Here is a 17491-nt window from a genome sequence, read left to right as displayed (position 1 = left end):
ATTTTGTGACATTGAATTTGATGATTTCTACGTATGAGAAGAAGTTAAATGTTTTTGTTGATGATTATTTCATTTCTGGTAGTCTTTGTTTATATAGATTTTCCATATTTGGATTACTTGGGATATTCAATTTAGTTGTTTATAATGTGATTACATCATCCTAGCAAGTGCAGTTGAAGGTGAAAGAGTGTTATTATCTCATCAACAACTTTACTTTGTAAAGATGAAGTCTGAATATTGAATGGGCATTTAGGATTTCCCCCCCCCCCCTTCTGATGGCAGTTATCAATGAGTGAAGGCATGTCAACTGAACTTCATATCCTATTTTTTATGAATGAAATGAAGAAATTTTGAAAAGATATCTACTTTGTTATGCTCTAACATGGAAGAAGAATGTATAGTTATATGAAGCAGTTTTATAGCAGAAAGAAGATGAAGTTTGTGTACAGTGTAAATGACAACAAAAAATCAACCTTTACTTTCAACTGAAGATAAGAGAAGACAAACTGGAACATAGATGTCACTCTTCTGAAATGATGTGTTGATCATTTTCTTCATACAAAGAGATGCTGGAAGACAACATACATGAAAGCTGTTTCAATTTTCATTCAAAGAATTTTAGTGGAAAAGACTTGTTTTGATGAAAATCCATAGGAAGCATTTCTACACTGAGTTTTCGGATAGGAGTTGGACTGATTTTACAATGTTAAATAGCATATTGTTTACTGTGTTAGGTGTTAATTCATTGTTTCCATGAATAGTTAATTGTTACTATTTAAATACATGCAATTTATGAATTCTTTAGAGACTAAATGGACAGTATAGTTATGAACACTATTAAATCCATTGTTACATCAACAATGATGCCCAGTAACAATTTATGATTCTATTATTCTTAGCTAACTGTAAGCAACAGTGAATATTGTTCTTAATACTTTTCAACACATTGTTACATCAACAATATTAAAGGCAACAATGAAGAACAAATGATATATGTGAATAATAGTATTAAAATCTCTTCATTAACAAGGTGTTTTGATATTTGCTTCATTGAAGAAGTATCATAATGAGGTAAGTGGATTTAAGTTTATGAATACTGTATTTGACACACTTGTAAACAAAAGAGTGTTTCGAAGATTCCACGACAACATTCAATTAACAGTGTCTGCTCCTTTTTTTTTAGGCCAAGAATGAACTGTAATAGTTTTAAAAATAGTACTTTTATGAATATTTGGGCACACTGCATTCAATATTTTTTTTCACATTAAGGATTTTAAATGAATTTGAATATCTAATACAAACTTGCAATGTTTCTTCGTAGAACATTATTCATCCTTGCATATTCACATACCATTTTTACCAAATTAAATTGATAGCAATTAAAATATATATTAATTACACTTCTTTTCTATATAAGAAATCTGAATTTATTAGTAATTTTTTAGATTACATAACTTTTTTTATGTTTGAACTATGCTTTAGAATAGGATTTCTTCTGTCTCGTTGTACTGAAATGCAGTGTTATTGAATTTTAGACAAAATTTCATAAATATTTTCATAAAAAGTGTTTTTATTTGAAACACACATGCTTTGAAGGAGGATAATAATGATGTTAATGGTTAGAAAAGTTATCATTTTCACATTTGTGAGTAGAGAATTGTTACGAGGATTCCTCGGTGACATTCAAGTTGCAGTGTGCACTACTTATATTTTTAAAAAAATGTAGATATAGTACATCAGAAAATGAATTTTCATTGATAATAAGAGTTTTACTACATTCCTAATTTTATTAACATTATGGATAAGGTAATTTAGTTATTTTCATACAAACATGTCATGTTTCAACACAGAATATTCTTCATCGTTACATATACAAAGATCATTTTCCCCAAATTTAAGAACTACCAATGAAAAAAATGCATTACATATAATTTATGACTTTTTAAAGATTGTTAATTTAATAGTAATTTGAAGTTAATGTATCTTTTTATGTTTAATGCTTTAAAATAATAATGCTAATAGTGTACATGCATTATGTTTACAAATTTAATTGGCTTTGTTGTACTCAACACTGCATTTATTGTATATCAGACAAAATGTGACAAATTTTTACACAAAAATTGTTTAAATTTGAACCAAATGTAGCATTGAAATTGTTATTATAATGTTTGTGTACATGTCAGGGATAATATAAGTCTGTTTGATATCAATGGTTTGTGCCTGAAATGGTGAAGGAAGGATATACCATTCAATATATAATTATGTAACTGTATTTATACATTTATTTTTATAATATAAAAACTTGTATGTGTTCTTTTCTGAATAACAAGTACATTTGACATTATTTAATTGTTATTTACAAGAATAAACCTTACAAGTAACTGTGACAGTTTAATGCGTAAGCTTGTTTCGACAAACAGTATTTACTGAATTATTGAAAATCATAACCTAGCACATTATAAACATTTCACACATCATTAGCATAAAGAAATGACAATTACTATGTTTGTTAATGTTTTGCATTAATTAAAGAATTATCATTTTACATGCAGCTTTATATGTGGTATGCACTTACATGTTTAGCATTCAGATGGTTGTTACAATGTTTGTGTACACATAAGAGACAATTTATGTCTTTTTGATATCAATGATATGTGACAGAAATGATATTGGAAATATAAACCACTCAGTATAAAAGAATGTAACTGTCTTACACGTTAACATTTTTAATATTGAAACTTGTAAGGTCTGTTTCATGCATAACAAGTACATGTGAGACTTTTTGAGTATTCTTTACATTAATAAACTGACATAGTTTAATGTGGACGTTTGTTTACAGAATTAACTGAAATGTTGAAAATAATTGCTTAGTGTTTGTACTTATCTCATTATAAGAATTTCTCACAATGTTTACATTAAAAGAAAGATAACAATTACAATGTTTAACAGAATAATCATTTTATATGCAACTTCATATATAAGTTATATGCTCTTGTATGTTTATAGTTAACAGTTTATGAGTATTTTACTGCATTTCACATAACACTAAATGTAAAAATGGGTAAATTTCATATAGATTAAAGAATATGCTAACTTAAACATTTGATGAAACATGGGAAGCAATTAATGTATTCTTATTGTAAACACTGTATGAAGAAAGAAGAATCTTGCAGACATATTGCAATTGTAAAAAATACTCTTAATAACTTCTTCATTGGATGTTCAAACTTTATGCCTGAATTTAACACAATGTAAGTAATTTGTATTGTTCCATTTGATACAGTGTTTACATGAACAATGAATGAAACATTTCACATGAACAAAAGAATGCATTACAACATTAAGAGTTTACAATTGTTATGTAAGGTAAAATTACACACAGGTTGGGCTTTTATAGAAACATATTTATATAGCTTGTTTCAACATGTAATAAGCACTTGCTAATTGCAGCTTCAAACTATAATACAGTGCATTTGACATGACATTGAACTTTAGAAACAACTTGTAACATGTAGAAACAATTCTCATTAAGTAAACAAGAAGCTGAACATAATAATATAGATACTGGATGAAACATTTGAAGAAATCTATGTATTCATTCATTGTAAATATTGTATAAAGAAGCTATATATTAATTAGAATTGGAAATAACAATCTTAATAATGTATGCCTCTATTTAACACCATATAAGTAAGACATTACACTTCATACAATGTTTATATGAATAAATACATATAAATTTTACATTTATATAAGATAGAGGTTACAATTTCAGTGTAAGGTAAATTTACACATTTACTTAAGAGTAAGCATTCTTCATATAAGTATTATCTATTTATATAATCTGTTTTGAACAAGTAATAAAGACCTATGAGTTGAATCCACAAACTGTATGTTTGTATTTAACATGAAATAAGTATGTCAATCACATTTTGAACTTTATTAAACCTAAACCACTATAAATATGAGTAAGTTATTGCATTTCACATTGTATTACAAGTAAAGAATGGGAACATTTGGCACAGTTTGAAGATGAAGCTTAGTTAAGATGAAACATTCTTCGAATGTAAATGTTGTTTGAAGAAATGGGAAACAACACATAAATTATAGTTGGACAAAGGACTCTGAATCATTCATGTATTGTATGTACAAGCTTTATGCCTGTATTCAACAGAATATAACATAAAATTAAACATTAACAAGAGAATGCTGTACATGAAAACAACATTAATATTAGAAAAGGGTTACATTTACAGTGAATGTAAACAATATACATTCATTACAGCCAACTTGTTTGAACAAGTAATATGCATCTATAAATTGTATTTACCTGCAGGTGAAGATTTCCTTACATTATAAACAACATTTAATAATTAGAACAACCTGTTATATGATGAAACATTTCACACTGATTAAAGATGAAGCTTACTGAGTATAATGATATAGATTCTTGATGAAATATTTTAAGAAATTTATGCATTCTTTGATTGTAAATAGTACATGAAGAATCTGCACACAAAATATAGTTGGTAATAACATTTTTATGCAGAAATTTGTTGAATTTAAAAACCATATCTTTGCATTTACAGTACAAAGTAACATTACACATTCATTTAAGACTTGAGGTTTCTTTATACAACTGTTACCTATTCATATCACTTCTTTCCACAAATAATAAGCACTAATCTGTTGAATCTCCAAATTGTATGTTTGAATTTTACATAATATAATGATTTCACTCAACATGAATTATGAAAACAACTTGCAGTTTGAGTAAGCATTTCACAAGTGATTAACCATGAAGCTAAATTTCAAATAAATGAACAATATAATGGATACTAGATGAAACGTAAAGGGAGATGAATGTTTATCATTATACACAAGAAATGCAGTAAGAAATCATACTCTTATGCATTAATAAGTTTAATATACCATTCATATATTTGTATTTATCAGAGTATAAGAATATCTTTACATTTAACACAATTTTTACCTGAATGAAAGTTTACAATATCATGAAATATTTTGCATTAGTGAAAGATTCAGCTCAGTAATTAACTGAATGAAAGAATTCATTCACAAATTATTGATATTGAATGTTACATGAAGTTATACATTTATATTAAAGCTTGCACTCAATTATATGTTCAATTTAACATATTAAAAGACAGTATTTGTACTTAACTCAGTATTTATAGTAGAAATTGTTTTAATTGGAAAGATATTTCATTTTTTACACTGTTTAAAGAATTTTGAAGATACATTACACATTGTATGAAGGAAACTAAACAACTTGTGCACTCATTAACACAATTTGACCTACTTTGAAGTTCATATGAAGTATACAAGAACATTTACATCTTTTACTTCACTAATTTGACATTCTTTACACCAAATTGAGTTCTAAATTAGAATTACTTCAAAGAACACTTGAATTCTTTCTTCGAATGCATATAAATATGAACTTTACCAGGCATTTATCTTAATTTACTAGAATTTAAGTGCTTGACCTACTTTTAGGTTTGAATCAAGTATTTAACAACATTTGAAGGTTTTATTTCATTATTTTTATAATATTTACACCAAATGGAGTTCTAAATAAGAATACATTCTGCAAATACAGGTATTTAACTTAATTTCAGCGTATTAAAACTCTATAAATTTGTATTTGAGTGAATTAAAGATAATTGTACAAATATAAATGTTACTTAACATTTTAAATTCAGAAGCATAAACAATTTCATAAACATTTTAATAAAAATTCACAAAAAGTAATGAAAGAAAAGTCAACATTTAAATATTTTAAGGAAAAACAGAGATGCGCGATTTTCGGCAAAGACCTAATAGGAACACGCGATAAGAGAAAGTTGCTACCCAATATTTTGTACTAAGTACGACACGATGTGAGAAGTCGTGTCTTTCGGCAAAGTCCAAATCAGAACGCGCGATAAGGTGATAGTCGCTTCGCGAGTTTTCCGTCAAAGTCCGACGATGTGAGATTTTCGGCAAAGTCCTAACCGGAGCACGAGAAAGTGAGAAGTCGCTACCCGAGATTTCCTTCTAAGTGCAAATAGGGGAGAAGTCGCGATTTTCTTCAAAGTCCAATCACCGAGAAGAGCGCTAAATACTACTTGGCAATAGTTCGGTGAAACGGTTTACCAGTGCACAATTTTTCTTATTTTCGCCCGCGGCGACTTCTTCCGGTCGCCTGGTGGCTCACCGAAGCGCGCGCCACTCGCGATCACGAGCGGAACGTCGGGGATCGTCCGTAGCCCTATATGAGTAGCAGGTGACTGCTGGAAACAGTGGTCGATCGCGAGACAGAATGCGTTTTAAAAACGCGTCGTAATCTCGCGTACTTGTCTGAGGTTTCGGCAACGGGATTGGGTTGTTAGTACCGGTTGGCTACCTCCGGGAAAGCGGTCCTCTAACGTTGACGGTGGGTCTGTCGTGCTCGATCGGATCGGTTCTCGGTTCGTGATGGGTCGGTCGGACGCTGCCTCCGGGATCGAGGGTGTTATTCTTCTGCTACTAAGGCTGCGATCGGCGGGGAGATATTCTCCGTCTTTCCGGCCGCTTCCAAACTATCTCAGCCTCTCTGCGAGCGGCTCGGCCCCCGTGCCGTTGACGCGACGAGCAGAACCGTACTTAAAGGAATTGATTGGTTTTCTGCATCTGTGTCCAGCGCACATATCTTCTCGATGCCTCCGCACTCGCCCCGCGGCGTTGAAGCCGTCGGGGAAGTCGTGAGTATTGAAACCTCTGTAGAATGCACGGGGAATACCTACACAAAAAGCGAGATTGAATGAGGGATCCTCCGTAGTCGAGGCGTCCCCCGCGACTGAAATAGTCGCGACTCGTGAAATGTAAGGATTCGGAGTGCATTTTCCGAACGTTCTGATGAACGATGGAAGTTACCTGGTTGATCCTGCCAGTAGTCATATGCTTGTCTCAAAGATTAAGCCATGCATGTCTAAGTACATGCCGTATTAAGGCGAAACCGCGAATGGCTCATTAAATCAGTTATGGTTCCTTGGATCGTACCTTACTACTTGGATAACTGTGGCAATTCTAGAGCTAATACATGCAGCAGAGCTCCGACCTTCGGGAACGAGCGCTTTTATTAGACCAAAACCAATCGGGCCTCGTGTCCGTCTCTTGTGGTGACTCTGTATAACTTTGGGCTGATCGCACGGGCTCGTCCCGGCGACGTATCTTTCAAGTGTCTGCCTTATCAACTGTCGATGGTAGGTTACGCGCCTACCATGGTCGTAACGGGTGACGGGGAATCAGGGTTCGATTCCGGAGAGGGAGCCTGAGAAACGGCTACCACATCCAAGGAAGGCAGCAGGCGCGCAAATTACCCACTCCCAGCACGGGGAGGTAGTGACGAAAAATAACAATACGGGACTCTTTTGAGACCCCGTAATTGGAATGAGTACACTCTAAATCCTTTAACGAGGATCCATTGGAGAGCAAGTCTGGTGCCAGCAGTCGCGGTAATTCCAGCTCCAATAGCGTATATTAAAGTTGTTGCGGTTAAAAAGCTCGTAGTTGGATCTCAGCTCCGGCCGGACGGTCCGCCTACCGGTGGTTACTGTTCGCTGCCGAGCGTTCAGGGGGCTTCTGTCTATGATCTTCACCGGTTGTGGGCGGAGACCCTCACGTTTACTTTGAAAAAATTAGAGTGCTCAAAGCAGGCGCGACGCCTGAATAATTGTGCATGGAATAATGGAATAGGACCTCGGTTCTATTTTGTTGGTTTTCGGAACACGAGGTAATGATTAAGAGGGACAGACGGGGGCATTCGTATTGCGACGCTAGAGGTGAAATTCTTGGACCGTCGCAAGACGAACTACTGCGAAAGCATTTGCCAAGAATGTTTCCATTAATCAAGAACGAAAGTTAGAGGTTCGAAGGCGATCAGATACCGCCCTAGTTCTAACCATAAACGATGCCAGCCAGCGATCCGGCTGTGTTCCTCAAATGACACGCCGGGCAGCTTCCGGGAAACCAAAGCTTTTGGGTTCCGGGGGAAGTATGGTTGCAAAGCTGAAACTTAAAGGAATTGACGGAAGGGCACCACCAGAAATGGAGCCTGCGGCTTAATTTGACTCAACACGGGAAAACTTACCCGGCCCGGACACAGGAAGGATTGACAGATTAAGAGCTCTTTCTTGATTCTGTGGGTGGTGGTGCATGGCCGTTCTTAGTTGGTGGGGCGACTTGTCTGGTTAATTCCGATAACGAACGAGACTCTAGCCTACTAAATAGACGTTCCCATCCTCTTGTAGTGGGACGTTCTTCTTAGAGGGACAAGCGGCGTTTAGCCGCACGAGACAGAGCAATAACAGGTCTGGGATGCCCTTAGATGTCCGGGGCCGCACGCGCGCTACATTGAAGGAATCAGCGTGTGCTTTCCCTGTCCGAAAGGACTGGGTAACCCGTTGAACCTCCTTCGTGCTGGGGATTGGAAAGTGCCATCCCACGGGACGTCAGCCTACCCGAGTTGGGTGTAAGGCGAGAAACGACGTCCCGGGGCGAGAATCAGCCCCAGCAGCCGGAAGGCCCGCCAGATCAGCCCAGCATCCGGACAGATTTATTAAAATTCTAAAAAGAGTTTACAGGCATTGCCCAAAACAGGGGCAGTAATTAAAAGACATGAACTGATTAAAAAGACAGGATGCTTATTAAAATTAACATTCTCAACCCTCAGTAGGGGAGTTGAAGCAGCATAGTGATAACAGGTATAAAAATACTTAAAAATATAATTTAAAATTTTTAAAAGGAAATGAACAGTATAAAAGCATGCTGCCAAACGCTTACTTCCGTGCGGGCCAGGATGGAGGAGGAGTGCTCGCCGCGTAGAACGCGACTAACTGCGAAACCTAGATTTAATTTTTTTTTAGTGATAATAGTTTTTTATTTATGTACATATGTTATTGTGCCTTTGTCCTTAGAAGAAGAAGATAGCGATTAATGAAGAGCAGCGGAACACAGGTTGTATTTTTATTTATTTTTCTTAACGGAATAATTATATTAAATAGTGGTTAAGGCCCCCTAATTTCATCTCATTACTCACCTCACCCATCATCAAACTCCCTAGTTTATAGGTTTGATTTTTATTTTTAAAATTTAATGAATTTTCCTATTTTACAGGGTAGGCAAGGCGAGCAGCACAGGGGGCCCCCGAAGTAGACTGGTGTTTGGTAAGCGGGGTTTTTTTGTCTTTTTTTAAAAATACTAAGTTTATTTATATTATTAATCCAACCACTGGTCGACCAGTTGGGGTCGATCGGGAAAAAATTTTTTTTAAAAAATCTTTCAGTCCCGTGTTCCACTTAAAATAATTTTAAAGTCCGTGAGTGTGTCAGTTAGAAATGAATGTCCGCACATCACTCCACCAAGGGCCGCCACTAGGTAAATTATAAAAGCTAATATAAAGTTAAGTTCACTTAAACAAAGCATAATAAGGTAAAACCATCACACATACAATTAAAACACTAAAACAGGACGAACACACAACAAGAACACAACGTCAAAGTCGGGTAAAAGTCACATTGGTTATACAGAATGTCAAGATCAGGTAAAAGTCGAAATCGGTAAAAACAGCGTCACAGTCGGGTAAAAGTCACAATAGTATAAGACAAATAATGTAGTCAGATTTAGGTAAAAATTGATGTTAAAAACCTAAAGTAAATGGCGGGTGCAAAAAATGTATAAATACAGATTTTACATTAAGTCACATTCGGGTAAAAGATGCATAAAATATATATATATAAGTTCATCATGATAAAATGTGTAATAATTTAAAAAGGGATTTTATACAAAATAGTGAGACATAGTTGGCATCAGAGGAGTAAAAATAGATTCTGTCAAGGTATAAAATCTATGAAAACGTCTTGGGTTAAAATAATTGCTAAAAGTTTCAAATGGTTAAAATATGTTTGTTTAAAGATTGTTTTAAAATAGTTGGTTTAAAATGTTGAACCCAAGCAACTTGGGAGGGAAGATGGAGAGGAGCAGGGGAGGATTGAACGAGCGAAGCGGGCAAGTGGGGAGAACTATTTAATAGTATGGTATTGTGATGTTGATTATGGATAACCTCATTTATATGGCAATGGAGAGCGGCATGTAAAAGGTAAAAAGATGCGTCCAGATATATAAAAAGTTAAATAACAATTCAATAAGTTAATAACAATAATTAAGAGTCCGATGAATAAAATAAGTAAAAATAAAAAGGTAAAATTCTTATATAAAGGTGTCAAGAATTCCGTAAAATCAATTAAATTTGTAAGTTAAAAGTTTAAAAAGATTAAAAACATAAGTGGTGGTGTTAAGAGTGAACGGGACTATCGTCAAAGTATTTAAAATGTTGATTAAAAAAAAAGAGTTTATAATAATTAAAATAATCAGATGTACGCTTAATTAATAATTAGATGGTCCAAGGTAAAAAAGGTCGGGGTTCAAAACGGATGAAAATGAGTTTTTATTCATTTATACGTTAAAATTAGTAATCCAGGACCACTTGCAATTTAATATGAGATAAAAATGTTTAAAAGGTTGAAGAATAAAAATGTGTTTAAAAACATTAAAAAAGACATCATAAAATAACAATCAGTCCCGTTCTGGTGTCCCATATTGGGCCAGCTCCTCACAGATTCTGGCACTAACCCTGAAAGCCTCGGCTATTTTGGCGACAGCTGTCTTATTCCTTAGTAGGTTGTTGAACCAGGCTCTTTTGTGGGGAGACGCAGGTCGGACAAGGTGGAAGTTTCTTGTCAGATTACAGTTAAAAACATAGTGGTCCGCGTCTCCCAGTTCTTGGCAAGTGCATAGTGGAGAGCCCAGTTTTTTAAAGCGGTGAAGATACGCTGGGAATGGACCGTGCCCACTAAGAAAATATATTAGTATTCTATTATTAATTAGGAACCGTCCGTCCACCTTATCCAGGTATTCCCTGGCCCTAATTCCGGAGGGAGAGTCATAGCTGGTCCAGTATCGACTCCACTCCTCCGTGATAAATAATTTAATTTTTCTTTTTAAGAAGGAGTAGGGCGCTGGGATAGGGTACGGTTCCCCCGACTCCGTGGCTTCTTTGGCAAATTGGTCGGCCACTTCGTTTCCGAAGATACCAACGTGGGCTTTCACCCACTTGAGGCCGACCGAGTTATTCATTAATAGCAATTTCTTTTTGATTTCGTTGACAAATTCAGATCTGGCGTAGTGACTCCCTAAGGCGGCTATAGAGGAAAGGCTGTCGGTGTAAATGTTAGCGGTGGTGTTTTCACCGGCAGCCCAGCTAGCCGCGAAACCAATTGCGGCCAGCTCTGCTTGGAATACCGAGTTAAAATAGTTTAGTTTAAAAGTAAAGTTTAAAATATTTTCATTATTTTTAAAAATACATACCGCGAATCCGGTAGAGTTATCCAATTTGGACCCGTCGGTGTAAATTTCATAGGCCGCCTCGGGAATGGTCTCTTTAAGAGTAACCACCCTCCGAGCGGCCGGAATATTCTTGATTAAAATATTTCTGTCTAAAGTAATATCCTCTATAAAATAATTAAAATGAGGAGAGCCACGTACCCAGATCTGATATCGGATGTATTCGGAGCGAGCCACGACGTGCAGGGGGGGAATACCTGTGACTACGTTTAGGAGGTTGGTGGACGTGGTCCTATAGGCCCGGGTGAAACGTATGAGAAAGATCCGCTGTATAGTATGGAGCCTAGATATTTGGGCTTTTGTTAAGGCCCCGCCCCATATACTAGAACCGTAGAGCAGGGCCTTTTCAATAACGGTGTTATACCAAAATTTTACAATTTTATTGTCTAGGCTCCAATTGGATTGAATCACCCTATTGAAGTTGGATGTCAAGTTAAGGGCCTTTTCAGTTAGTGTCAAAATGTGGGCGGTCCAAGTAAGTTTATTATCTATGGTTATTCCCAGGATCTTCAGACTGTCGCCAATTTTAATTGGGTTGCCGTCGATGCGATAGGTAGGCTTGCGGTTCAGGGTAGTGGAGTTCCTTTTGGAAAATTTTCGGGAGGACAGGCTTCTAAAAACGATGGCCTGGCATTTTTCAGTTGAAAGTCTTAATTTTATGGATGTTAATTTTTGGTGGACGGTGGCTAAGGTAGTGTTAACATTGTCTGAAAGGACATGAGAAGTGCGGCCACCGACCACCAGTGCCAGGTCATCAGCAAAAGCCTGAATGTAAACTCCCGAGATATTCAAATTTAGTAAATTGTTGATATAGATATTCCAGATAGTGGGGGCTATTACGGATCCCTGTGGACACCCTCTATAACACCACCTAGTCACCGTTAAAATTTCATTGGTGAAGGAGATTTTCCTCTCTGTCAAGTAAAAATAAATGAAGTTAATGTAAAATTTTGGGATCCGGATTGTCCCCAGTATATCGAATAGTACCGACCAGTTCATATTGTCGAACGCTGATTTTATGTCCAGGGAGATGAGGGCCAGATGTTCTCCCTGAACACGAGATTTTATATTATCAATTAATTTATCGATGGCCAGATCGCAACTGCGGCCCTCTCTAAATCCAAACTGATTATCATGAAGTATTTTGTTACGATCCAGCCACCGATTGAGTTTTATTGAAAATAATCTTTCCAAGATTTTGCCCAGCGTTGACAAAAGGCAAACCGGCCGGTAAGAAGAGCATAAGGCAGGGTCCTTACCATTTTTAAGTAAAAAGAAGACCCTGCCGTTCCTGAGGCACTCCGGAAAGTAATTGTGATAAAAACAAAGATTAAAAATATCTAATATAAAATCTTTATCAATGTTAAAAACCGCTCTCCACATGCGGTAGTCAATTTTGTCTAGTCCCGGGGCTTTGCCGCCTTTGAGGCTCCCGAAAACAAGTTCTAAATCTAATATATCGAGAGCCTCCGAGTGATCAGGGGTGTAATTAAATAAAATTTTATCTTCGTTGGTTTTGCCTGGGAAGAAGTGATCCATAATGCTATTGATCTTATCTTTGAATTGAGCATTAGGATCACCGTTCGGGTTAACTGAGATGTTATGGTTAGAAGATGCCTTGTCAAATACTAGGTTAAACAGAAACCCGAACTTTTCATTGTAATTGATGCATAGTCTTTCCCAGGCATCCCTCTTGGTTTTAAGGAGTAATTTCTTGTAGGCGGCCCTTTCTTTTCGATAGTTATTGCCCGAGACTAGAATGAGGTCCTCCGGGGATTTGTTTTTAATGTGAGACTTATAAATTTTGGCTAGCTTATTGACTTTGTTTCGGCACACTCTGAGTTCTTCATTCCAGAAGCTGAATTTCCTGGCCATTTTAGTTGGTTTCTTTTTGAGCGTTTTAAAACCAGAGGTGTGTATAAAATTAATAAAATCATTAAAAAAGAGGTTCAAATCTGTAATGGATTTGACCTCTTTAAGTTTTAATTTAAAATCTTTAAAATGTTTTTTAACGTGATTTATGAATTTGTTTAGGCCGTATTTGGTTTTCAAGTGGAAATCAGCATCTGGAACAGTTTGAATATCAAGTTTGAAATAAATATATTTATGATCGCTATGGGATTCCGTGTCCAAGACACCCCAATTTTTAACGTAATGGGCGATCGAGCTAGAGATTAATGTCAAATCGGGGAAACCAACGTGAATAGAAGATTGGAAAGTCGGACCGTATTCTTTGATGTTACAGATATTAAGATTATTAGAGGCTATGAACTCGGTAAGTTTTCTGCCCCTATAATTATCCGAGTCATAGCCCCAGCGTTTGGCTTTGCAATTAAAATCTCCAACGACAAGATTAAAAGTATTTAAAAAGTTAAAATCCTCTAGTTCTTTCAGTGTTTCATCTATGCTGTAGTGGGGCGGGAAGTAGCAATTTAAGATATTTAATATGAAGTCATTGAGATATAGTTCAACACAGACCGAATTGGCTGTGCTGAACTTAAAATACACATTTAAATTTTTATTAAAAATATAGGTAATGGCTTTTTTGTCGTTGGAGATGAAGGTCCGACAACCGAAAAACGCCCTAGGTGGTTCCCCTTTTATCAGATGGGGGTCTTGGACCGCGATAAAGTCTAGATTTAAATCCCTAGCGATCTGATATACTGCAGAGTGTGCTGCCTCACAATGATTTAGATTAATGTGGATCCCACGGAGAGTTTTAATATCCATAATCGGTTCTGTTTTTTATGGTCTCCTTTTGTCTTACATATGATTTGCAGCGTCGATCCAGGCTGCTGTGATTGGTGCCGTAATTGGTGTTGAATCGCTCGTTCGAGTGTGCGCAGTTAATACAACAGGTCTTTTTGCACTTGTGAGCTCTCCCCTGAGTATTGTATTCCCCACACCGATCACAGGTTGGGGGCTCCTCTCTTCTGTTACAATTTTTGGTTGTGTGTCCGAATCCCAGGCAATGTTTGCATTGCCTGACACTAAAGAATTCGGACACACGCAATCGAGTCCACTCATAGTATAGTCCCCCCTTGTCTTTAATTTCCCTAAAAATTTTTGGGGGGACAGAGAGGACCCAGTGTTTGGATGTTTCATTTTTGCTATTAATTGAGAAATCGATTTTAAAAAGGGGTTGGGAGGAGGGATCGGCCAAAAAGAGATTTTTCTCTAATAAAGAAGAAGCGCACCGAAGCGCGCGCCACTCGCGATCACGAGCGGAACGTCGGGGATCGTCCGTAGCCCTATATGAGTAGCAGGTGACTGCTGGAAACAGTGGTCGATCGCGAGACAGAATGCGTTTTAAAAACGCGTCGTAATCTCGCGTACTTGTCTGAGGTTTCGGCAACGGGATTGGGTTGTTAGTACCGGTTGGCTACCTCCGGGAAAGCGGTCCTCTAACGTTGACGGTGGGTCTGTCGTGCTCGATCGGATCGGTTCTCGGTTCGTGATGGGTCGGTCGGACGCTGCCTCCGGGATCGAGGGTGTTATTCTTCTGCTACTAAGGCTGCGATCGGCGGGGAGATATTCTCCGTCTTTCCGGCCGCTTCCAAACTATCTCAGCCTCTCTGCGAGCGGCTCGGCCCCCGTGCCGTTGACGCGACGAGCAGAACCGTACTTAAAGGAATTGATTGGTTTTCTGCATCTGTGTCCAGCGCACATATCTTCTCGATGCCTCCGCACTCGCCCCGCGGCGTTGAAGCCGTCGGGGAAGTCGTGAGTATTGAAACCTCTGTAGAATGCACGGGGAATACCTACACAAAAAGCGAGATTGAATGAGGGATCCTCCGTAGTCGAGGCGTCCCCCGCGACTGAAATAGTCGCGACTCGTGAAATGTAAGGATTCGGAGTGCATTTTCCGAACGTTCTGATGAACGATGGAAGTTACCTGGTTGATCCTGCCAGTAGTCATATGCTTGTCTCAAAGATTAAGCCATGCATGTCTAAGTACATGCCGTATTAAGGCGAAACCGCGAATGGCTCATTAAATCAGTTATGGTTCCTTGGATCGTACCTTACTACTTGGATAACTGTGGCAATTCTAGAGCTAATACATGCAGCAGAGCTCCGACCTTCGGGAACGAGCGCTTTTATTAGACCAAAACCAATCGGGCCTCGTGTCCGTCTCTTGTGGTGACTCTGTATAACTTTGGGCTGATCGCACGGGCTCGTCCCGGCGACGTATCTTTCAAGTGTCTGCCTTATCAACTGTCGATGGTAGGTTACGCGCCTACCATGGTCGTAACGGGTGACGGGGAATCAGGGTTCGATTCCGGAGAGGGAGCCTGAGAAACGGCTACCACATCCAAGGAAGGCAGCAGGCGCGCAAATTACCCACTCCCAGCACGGGGAGGTAGTGACGAAAAATAACAATACGGGACTCTTTTGAGACCCCGTAATTGGAATGAGTACACTCTAAATCCTTTAACGAGGATCCATTGGAGAGCAAGTCTGGTGCCAGCAGTCGCGGTAATTCCAGCTCCAATAGCGTATATTAAAGTTGTTGCGGTTAAAAAGCTCGTAGTTGGATCTCAGCTCCGGCCGGACGGTCCGCCTACCGGTGGTTACTGTTCGCTGCCGAGCGTTCAGGGGGCTTCTGTCTATGATCTTCACCGGTTGTGGGCGGAGACCCTCACGTTTACTTTGAAAAAATTAGAGTGCTCAAAGCAGGCGCGACGCCTGAATAATTGTGCATGGAATAATGGAATAGGACCTCGGTTCTATTTTGTTGGTTTTCGGAACACGAGGTAATGATTAAGAGGGACAGACGGGGGCATTCGTATTGCGACGCTAGAGGTGAAATTCTTGGACCGTCGCAAGACGAACTACTGCGAAAGCATTTGCCAAGAATGTTTCCATTAATCAAGAACGAAAGTTAGAGGTTCGAAGGCGATCAGATACCGCCCTAGTTCTAACCATAAACGATGCCAGCCAGCGATCCGGCTGTGTTCCTCAAATGACACGCCGGGCAGCTTCCGGGAAACCAAAGCTTTTGGGTTCCGGGGGAAGTATGGTTGCAAAGCTGAAACTTAAAGGAATTGACGGAAGGGCACCACCAGAAATGGAGCCTGCGGCTTAATTTGACTCAACACGGGAAAACTTACCCGGCCCGGACACAGGAAGGATTGACAGATTAAGAGCTCTTTCTTGATTCTGTGGGTGGTGGTGCATGGCCGTTCTTAGTTGGTGGGGCGACTTGTCTGGTTAATTCCGATAACGAACGAGACTCTAGCCTACTAAATAGACGTTCCCATCCTCTTGTAGTGGGACGTTCTTCTTAGAGGGACAAGCGGCGTTTAGCCGCACGAGACAGAGCAATAACAGGTCTGGGATGCCCTTAGATGTCCGGGGCCGCACGCGCGCTACATTGAAGGAATCAGCGTGTGCTTTCCCTGTCCGAAAGGACTGGGTAACCCGTTGAACCTCCTTCGTGCTGGGGATTGGAAAGTGTAATTGATTCCATGAACGAGGAATTCCCAGTAAGCACGAGTCATCAGCTCGTGTTGATTACGTCCCTGCCCTTTGTCCACACCGCCCGTCGCTACTACCGATTGAATGATTTAGTGAGGTCTTCGGACTGGCGCTCGGATTGGCCATTTGGTCGAGCCGGTGTGCCGGAAAGATGACCAAACTTGATCATTTAGAGGAAGTAAAAGTCGTAACAAGGTTTTCGTAGGTGAACCTGCGAAAGGATCATTAATTAAACCTTTTTTTTTAAACGAGGAACTTTTTTAAGTTCCTTGCCGGTACTGGTTCCCACGCGACTCGGGGAACGAAGTACCCAAATTCGAATCTATGATGCCTACTATGGGTGTGCCTGTTCTATCCCCGGCACTCGACTTGGGCAAGAGGGGGGTCCTAGTTAACTAGGGCTAGGCTTGAAGAGATGTGCCTGTGTGCACACCGCCCCGTGGCATCGCTTCCCATTATGGGGAGTGTCATTGAATAATAAACTCGAACGCACTAACGACCTTTCGGAAACGATTGGCCAAAAATAATGAAGTACAACTCTGAGCAGTGGATCACTCGGCTCACGGGT

The 17491-nt window shown here is 38.6% G+C and overlaps 2 non-coding genes across 2 annotated transcripts in view; both read left to right on the top strand.

Moving 5' to 3' along the window:
* Positions 1-15337: 15337 nt before the first annotated feature.
* On the top strand, positions 15338-17151 carry LOC129967173 (small subunit ribosomal RNA). The gene has a single exon (XR_008784359.1). It is a non-coding gene; the product is annotated as a small subunit ribosomal RNA (ribosomal RNA).
* Positions 17152-17458: 307 nt separating this feature from the next.
* The window catches only part of LOC129967175 (5.8S ribosomal RNA), a 154-nt gene continuing 121 nt past the window's right edge, over positions 17459-17491 (top strand). Inside the window, exon 1 of the ribosomal RNA XR_008784360.1 lies at positions 17459-17491. This exon is cut by the window's right edge and continues 121 nt beyond it. This is a non-coding gene — a ribosomal RNA (5.8S ribosomal RNA).

This window comes from Argiope bruennichi, chromosome 4, assembly GCF_947563725.1.
Source record: "Argiope bruennichi chromosome 4, qqArgBrue1.1, whole genome shotgun sequence".
Taxonomy (NCBI): Eukaryota; Metazoa; Arthropoda; class Arachnida; order Araneae; family Araneidae; genus Argiope; species Argiope bruennichi.
Note: the sequence above shows the minus strand (reverse complement) of the source record. Positions and strands in the feature narration are given on the sequence as shown.